The sequence below is a fragment of the Panthera uncia genome (assembly GCF_023721935.1).
Source record: "Panthera uncia isolate 11264 chromosome D3 unlocalized genomic scaffold, Puncia_PCG_1.0 HiC_scaffold_9, whole genome shotgun sequence".
NCBI classification, from domain to species: domain Eukaryota; kingdom Metazoa; phylum Chordata; class Mammalia; order Carnivora; family Felidae; genus Panthera; species Panthera uncia.
The window spans coordinates 124,449-130,448 of record NW_026057587.1 but is presented as its reverse complement, the minus strand read 5'-3'; the positions used below and the strand labels follow the sequence as shown (position 1 = coordinate 130,448).

General features: G+C 63.4%; 1 protein-coding gene across 6 annotated transcripts in view; it reads left to right on the top strand.

Moving 5' to 3' along the window:
• The first annotated feature begins 216 nt into the window (after window positions 1-216).
• Window positions 217-6,000, top strand: part of LOC125915025 (nuclear receptor corepressor 2-like) — a 125,092-nt gene continuing 119,308 nt past the window's right edge. For 4 of the 6 annotated variants that reach the window (XM_049620649.1, XM_049620652.1, XM_049620651.1 and 1 more), the window contains exon 1: window positions 217-479. The gene's annotated coding sequence lies outside the window, so the exon portion shown is untranslated. The remainder of the gene's footprint in view (window positions 480-6,000) is intronic. The other 2 variants (XM_049620650.1, XM_049620653.1) reach the window with 1 other exon arrangement.

Here is a 6,000-nt window from a genome sequence, read left to right as displayed (position 1 = left end):
GTTTATAGGCCCGGAGCGGCGGGAGGCGAGGAGGGACTGCGGAGGCCCGACACCGAGTTTTGGCCCCGGCCCGGGGGTCGGGCGGTGGGGCCTCTGGTGGGCCTGGGGGGGGCGGGGGGGGGGCGGGGCAGGGGGGGCCGGGGGGGGGGGGCGGGCCTGGCCTTGGGGCCTCCCCAGCCCCCGGGGGGGGGGGGGGGGGGGGGGCGCGCCCGTAGTCTCGCGGGAAGGCGGGCGGCCGCTCCCCGTGTCAGTCCTGGAGGCAGGATGGCTTTGATGTTGGACGCGGTGTATCTTCTGGAAGCCAGCAGAACAGTCTGTGTGTGTGGACTCCACTGACCCACTTGCTGGCACATTTTACTTCTTTCTTTTCCTTTTTCTTTTCTTTTCCTTTTTTTTTTTTTTTATGTTGTTTTCCGTGGGAGAGTTACTTCAAGTTGTGTTTGGAGCTGACGTGAGTGAAAGGCTGGTCATGTGCTCGGGTAAGAGAAGTTTCTGGGCTTGGCGGTGGGTGGGCAGGGAGACGCGGTGCGGCCGGGTCACGGCGGAGGAAGGGTGGGCGGGCGAAGAGCGGGAGCCGTCGTCTGGGGGGCCACGGGGCTCACCGGTTGGAACTCGGTCGCGCCCCGGCCGTGGTGGCCCGGGGGTGGCGCTCCGGAGGACGAAGAGCCGGCGGTCACAGTGGTCGGGAGTCGCTCTGGGCCGAGAGGCGGGCGGTGGGACGGGAAGGGCTTCTGGCCGCTGTGTGTCCGAGGGGGTGAACGTGCGCGCGCGTGTGTGTGTGTGTGTGCGTGTGTGCGTGGTGGGGGCTCGGCCGCTCTTGCGGAGCAGGGGTGCACGCGTCCTTGGGGGAGAGCGGCAGAGCCTGGGGCTCGGTTGCTCCCGGTGCTGTGGCTGCCGGGGCTGGGGAGCGGGGGGCTCGGGATCTGGGGGGGGGCTCCCCCGCGGGCAGGGGACAGGGGAGGGGAGCCAGGTGCAGGCAGCGCTGCGGCTGTCCCGGCGCCCGGCTCCCACCGCGGTGGCGCTTGGCCGGGTGCCCACGTCTGGTTTGAAATCAGCGCCACCGGCCCAGGCTTGCCCAGGGACCTGGCAGCGAGGAGCCGGCATAAACACTGGAAAGTTGGAAGGGCTTCCTGAGCTCACAAGGAGCCTTCAGTTGCAGGCACAGGGGATGAGGGAGCGATTTGTCCTGAGGTCTGGGTGAGCCAGGGCTGTCGGGAGGCAGCGGCACGTCTCGTCGGGGGCCGGAGCTGAGGCCGGGGTGGGCTGGCTTCCCAGACGGCATCGCTCATCTTGCCACTGACTCGACGTTGACTCCCGGTTCTTCCTCTCTTAACGCCGGGTGGCCTTGCCTCACCTGTGCGAGCCTCCGTTTCCTTGTCTGTAAAATGGGGTGGTCGAGGGGGTCGTACGGGCATTGGGCTGAGCTGAGGGAGAGCTGTGGCCTCCTGGTTTCTTCGGGGGGGAGGCCAGGCCGCCAGGGTTCACGTCCCTGTTGAACACATCCTGGCTGTGAGGCTCGGTTTTCTCATGGCAAATGGACGCTGCGTCTGTCTCTACCCCAGAAGTGGTCGTGTGTGGCTTACGGGGGGGGGGGGGGGGGCTAATAAGTGGTCCCTGGGCCACACCCCCGTGGAAGCTGTGACAGTGTGCAGGTTGTTGAACCTCCGTTGTCTTGTCCATACGGTGTGAGTGCCTTGCGGGGGGGGGGGGGCGGGGAAAAAGACAGGACCGGCCTGCGCAGGGCCCCTGTGGGCTGGGGTCGGGGGGGGGGGGGGGGCTCCGTTAGCCTAGACCATAAACTTGGATTTAAGTTAGTTCCACCGATTTTTCTCTTCTTCCTTGTCGAGAACGCTTCTGTTTTGTAGACTTGGAAACTACGGTCCTCAGCCCTAGGCTCTGCTTGCATTTGGGCCTGGGCTGGGGTCCCCGGGGCTGTCCCAGCGCGTTCCGCCCCGTCCCGCCCCAAGTGTGGGCCGAGCACCCCAACTGCCCCGTGTGGCCTGCGGGTTGGGCGGGCAGGACTGGCTCTCCCGCCCAGGGTGGCAGTCATCCTGTGTGTGTAAGTGACACCGGATGCTGGGCCGGTGGCTGGCTCGGGGCCTCTCCTCCCGGGCCAGCAGGAGCCGGTGGGGAGTTCCCCGGGTGTCCAGGCCAGCTGCCCGCCGTCCGGTTGTCCTCAGGCCTCTCCTGGGGACCTCAGCCAAGGCCCCGGTAGCAGGGGGCCCCACCCATGTCCCCTTGCTGCCCCCAAGCCCTCTGCACCTACTTGGGTCCGCTGCAGCCGCCCTGCTCTGAGGGTCTCAGACACTTGACCCCCCTCCCACTTGCCCTGAGGTGCACGTGCATGGAGCTAAACACACACTCACATGCACCCAGATGAGTGTGTGTAGAACCCGTGAGGTCTGAATAGTCCGTTTCCTGGTGATGCTGCTGGTCTCGAACGGCCGTTCTGTCGGGGCGACACCACTGGGGGAGGCTGGCTGAAGGGTGCACGGGGTCGCGCTGCATCGTTTCTTATGGCTGCGCACGAACCTACAGTGATCTAAAGAGATAAGCAACCCAGGCTGTCCTGGGTTCGAATCCAGCCCTGCCTGTCGGCAGCTCTGTGAATTAGGGCAAGGGGTGTAGCCCCTCCAGGCCTCAGTTTCCTCGTAGCGTTTGGTGCTTCGGAGGGCTTGAGTGATGGTGAGGCGAGCTGATGCGCGCCGGGTGCCTAGAAAGGTGCCAGCAGCACGTGCTGTCGCGATGTGATCATCCCTGACGGGGTCGCCCCGTGCTAGCTTGTTCCGTGCCCGGATCAGCCGTGGGATGGGAGGCCGCTGTGTGATCCCCACTTCTCAGATGAGGAAACTGAGGCTCAGGCCAGGGGACCCACCCAAAGGCACAGAGTTCGTAAGGGCTGGAGCTGGGACTCACCCCGGCCAGAGCCCGGCTGTGGAGGTTCTTTGACTGAGTGGCCCCAGGGATGTTCCTTGCCCTCTCTGAGCCCTGATCCCCTCCTCCTTCTCTCCTCACCTGCAGGCTGGGCTTGGAGGTTGGGATAGGGGATGGTGGCTGGGCTCATGAACCGTGGAAGCCAGAGAGCCCTGACCTCTGGGTCCTTCTCTCACTTCCTGGGCCCTCCCGGAGCCTGCCCCCTCTCAGCCACCTCTGAGGCCTGTGGGTCACTCCTGTGACAGCCAAACTCACTTCCTCTCTGAGTAACGCTCTCCTCCTTGCTCTGTCCTCCGGCAGCATGGTTTCCTTTCTTGCTGTTCCCTGCGGTAGGTGCTGGTTTCTCTTGGACCCCTTCCCACCTCCTGCAGTGGTGAGAGGGCCTTCGGGGTGTAGCCCGCCCACCCTAGAGGGATGGGGTTATCCCCAGCTGGTGCTGAAGCATGAGAAATGCGTTGCTGCTCAGCCAAAGCTAATCCAAGGCTAGACGCGTCTCCAGAGGTGCCTGAGGGGGGGCTTGGAGGTTTTTTGTCTCCCTCACAGCTGACTGGTGACTTGGGCCTTCGGGCGCCCCGGGAGTGCCAGGGAGGGCTTGCTCTTCTGCCTAAGGATTCGGAGGGGTCCCGACCATCCCGGGCTGGGGACCAGGGGGCACCGGCAGGGCCTGAACCGAGAGGGGCATCCACGGTCATGTCAAGCGATGGAGGCGGTGTCTGGGGCTCGGGGGCACCAGTCATGGCTTCTTAGGGTCTCAGCTTCTGGGCTTTGCCGGGCAGAGCCTGGAGGCCAGGGAGCGGGGCTGAGTAGGGGGCCTTACGGTCTCATGAGCCTCTTGGCTGTTTCTTGGAAGCTCCAATCATGCTCCTGCCTCTGGACCTTTGTATTTCCTGTACCCTCACCCTTCAGAGTGCGGCCCTGACCTCCCCAAAGTCACTGCCATCGCTTTGTACCGTCATCACTTGGGATTTGTTGTATATCCATCGCCGTGTCCCCCCCGCCCCCCACTGACCCCTTCACCCAGGATCTGTTCAGCTTGGTCACTACTGTGTCCCCAGCACTGGGCACATCTTAGGTGCTCAGCAGACACTCGTGCCTGACTCAGTGTCCCCCATAGGCTGTGGATGTGGGCCCGTCCCCTGGCGGTGAATGAGGCCTTTCTGGGGATGGATGGATACGCTTCAACTGTGTCTCCGGGTACGTTCCCCCCCCCCCCCCCCCCCAGGGCTCTGGCTAGGGAGACTCAGGCCCAGGGGCTGGAATTCACTTGAGTTCACCTCCCTTCACCCCTGGAGTTCTGTATCTGGGGGTTGAGAATGCCTTTTGGGGATTCATGGGAAACTAGGGGCCTTTGAAAAGCAGTTCTGGTGTTTGTGTTCAAGAGGGCACTGCAGGAACACATCGGGCATCTCCAAAAGGTCTGGACCTCCTAGGTCAGAGAGGTGGAGGTCGTGAGCAAGGAAAGTGGGGGGCCTGATGGCATTGGGGTGCAGGGGAGGGGTGTTGACGGCATCAGTTTCAAGTCCTGACGGCTGACGGGGCAGGGCGACCATTGAGCACACTTTGTGGAGTTCTTCTAACGATCCTCTGAGGCACAGAGAGGGTAAGCACCTTGCCCAAAGACACACAGCTGCAGGCACACAGTATTAACTGGTAAATGGCATTTCGTATGCAGCCGTGGGAAGGGGCCCCCTCCCTCCTCTTCGAGATGTGAGGCCCGGAGATGCCCAAAGTCTTCTGGAAGGCCTGGAGTTGGTTTCTCAGTGTGGCTCACAAGCTCCAAGACTAGAGGAGCCGCCCCCCCCCACCCCCCTTCCTCCTAGTTGGGTATTTGCATGACAATGAGCCCTTTGTCCCTGGGTCCAGCCTCCTTCCCAGGCTAATAACATAATTCTCGGCCTATGATGTCATAATGGGCCCTTTCTGCTGGGGCTGGAGGCTGGGTGGGCAGCTGTGTGGGCTGGGCCCCGCCGGTAATAAATGGAGTCGTGATTATGGGGGGGAGGGTGGCGGACGCGCTCTCCTTGCAGGACCTTGTGACATCCTTCGGGAGTGGGATTTGCTTCCATTTGACACAGAAGCAAACAGATTGCGTTTGTTCGGCTCCCCGGCTGAACCACTGTGCGCCTCGCCTTGGCCTGTGAAATGGGGGTGAGTCATCCGTGGCTGGCCCTCTCTCGGAGGCGTAGGTGTGAGAGTCCCTTGCTTCCTGTAAACGTGAGGGAGGCCCTTGTGCCCAGCGGCCCCGTGGCAGGACCGCTCAGAGAAAGTGGGCCCGAACCCCGGGCCCGGGGCCCGGCAGGGAGCGAGCTCGCCATCATCGGTGGGCAACGTCAGGAAAGGCCGGGGCCTGCGCAGTGGACTGAATGGCAGCTCCCCCCCCCAAAAAAAGAGATTCGCACGCGTTCATGCCCGTCTCCTCTAAATGGGACCTGCTTCGGAAAAAGGGTCTTTGCAGACGTGTCTTGAGATGAGGTCATTTGGATTCCCCGAGCGAGCCCTGTGTCAGGGACCAGTGTCCTTGTGAGGGACGGAAGAGAGAGCACAGACGATGGCTGTGTGAAGACAGGCAGAGACCGCAGTGATGTGGCCAGAAGCTGGAGGAGGCCGGAGGGATCCTCCCCGGGCGCCTTCGGAGGGAGCGTGGCCTGCCCACACCTTGATGTTGGACACCGGGCCTCCGGAGCGGGGAGAGAATAAATTTCCGTTGTTGTAAGCCACTTGGATTGTGGTCGTTTGTTACAGCAGCCCTAGAAGCTCATAGGGCCAGGGACCCCCACCCTTCCGCGTCCCCGGCCGAGGGGCCAGGACCTCGTGAGGTCTCCTCCCTGTCGGAGGGGTCCGGAACCCGCCTCCCTCGCCCAGAACCCAAATCACAGATCCCGGAACCTGCCTGTTGCCTGCTGCCAGCCGTCCTTCCCGCTCAGGCGTCCCTGCTAAGGAGGACGTGACCCAGGAGGCCGGAGGCTCCCCGGATTCCGTGCTGGGTCCTCCCCCCCCAAGCCCCGAACGCTCATTCCCCACATGCCTGGCCACTCACCCAGCACCTGGGTCGCAGTCATCCCCCTC